General features: G+C 40.6%; 1 protein-coding gene across 1 annotated transcript in view; it reads left to right on the forward strand.

Annotated features, from left to right (window-relative positions):
- Window positions 1–1,792, forward strand: part of LOC109483882 (multidrug resistance-associated protein 4-like) — a 19,236-nt gene that overhangs the window by 7,405 nt on the left and 10,039 nt on the right. The gene's annotated exons all lie outside the window — the stretch shown is intronic.

Consider the following 1,792-nt stretch of genomic DNA (forward strand, 5'->3'; position numbering starts at 1 on the left):
TAATAAACATACACTTACAAAATATGTACAAAGTTGAATTAAGGGTAGTCAAAAGCGAAAGTCAGGTTTCCCACCCGGTGATTGAATGAAACGTTGATTATGTTTGCCTATCACTATATTGACACATTTGAAACCAGGCGGAGGAGGATTTGTTATTGTCTTCGTCAGAAGGACTATGAAATTGTCTCGCCGGAGTGTGGGGAACTGCGGATTTTGCGATATAACTCTAGAAGGCATGATTCGACGTCCATGATTTTTGGCAGGGAGATTAACGCTGTTGAGGCCGAAGTCAAGTACAAGTTTCGGCTTCGTGGGGGGTCCGTGCGTCACGTTAGTGCACCTTTTGTGTTTGTGGCTTGTTAGCAAGATAACTCAAGTATTTGTAAAATGTTGATTATAATTCTTGGTGTGGTGCTTACTATTGTCAGGACCAAGGTTAAGTTCGTTACTGAGCTTCGTGGGGGGTTTCGTTCTGACTACAGGGGGCATTTTGTTAATTTTTCTTGTGAGCAGGATAACTTTTGTATGTGTGGATGGAAGTTAATGAAATTTGATAGGCATGTTACTGTCGTGGTCTCCAAGATTGAGTTCAAAGATGAGAGTCGTGGAGGTCGTTATGTCCCCGTAATAGGACCTTTTGTGTTTAGAAATCCCCCACCTACATCTGCTTGGAGACAGTCGGCAGCTGGATATAGCCGGGGAACCCCATAATGGGATGGGATCAAATGACGTTACATTGAGGGACTGTACTATTGTACTTCAGCAGGGGGAGGATAGGTTGGACATATGTCAGGTTATTTTCTACGGCCACACCAAGTAATTGCTATGGATGACGTCCACTGGAGACCTTAAATCTAATTACCTTAAATTTAAGGCAAGCGCGCAATAAAAACACGAAGGGCCGAAAAACGAGATGCCTAGATTTGGAATATACTAACTGTAGAAGTACAAATGTTAGGACACAAAGAACACAAGAAACAAGTCTTCTATTTGTCATAAAGACAAATTAACAAAACAGCAGTAGTCACCGTGTTCTGATTCTTTCCTTTATAACATCTTCTCTTATTATATTTTGTGACACTGTCGTGACACTTTCAACACAGTAAGAATTTTTTTTCCAGTAACAGTCCAAACTCAAATAACGTAGGGGGGGGGGGGGGCTACCACGGGTTACGACGCATCTGTATAATCTGCGGCAAACCGTTTCAGGCTGTTCTGTACCATAAAAATTGTACAGAGATTCTTTTGTTCTTTAGACCAAATTGATTATTAAAAAGAGTGAAGAATACGCATGTTAATTTCTCTAGAACGATGTACCTCTGACGAAGACTTGAGATCTCCGACCTCTAGTTCTTTTCTAATGTTAGTCGCTTAATAAGTTCCGATGCCTCTTACAGGAATTCATTCTTCCGGAAGACCTACAATTTATTATGCTTCTAGCTTTCTTTCTGTTTATTTGTAAGTCTGTAGAGTTTTTGTATTATTTTAATGATGTACTCAGCTGTACATGTGTTATATCGGTTTGTTTACCTGAAATAAAGAATGAATGATTACCAATGATTATCTGCATCATTATCGGTGTTTCCGTTCTAATCTGTCAAAGATGATGGTCGCCCCTCCTTTTTTATGTTTCATGTTCAACGCTTGCCTTTGTGTTCCCCAAGTAAACTCGAGATTGCCTGGGTCTGTCCTAACTGTTTTCTCATGTTACGCAACAGGGAGGGTTCTTAACAGGTTTGCGGACGACTTGCTTAAGGTGGAAGAGCACATTCCCCAACAACTAATATCCAGC

The sequence above is a fragment of the Branchiostoma belcheri genome, unplaced genomic scaffold (genome assembly GCF_001625305.1).
Source record: "Branchiostoma belcheri isolate BF01 breed outbred unplaced genomic scaffold, Haploidv18h27 scaffold67, whole genome shotgun sequence".
Taxonomy (NCBI): domain Eukaryota; kingdom Metazoa; phylum Chordata; class Leptocardii; order Amphioxiformes; family Branchiostomatidae; genus Branchiostoma; species Branchiostoma belcheri.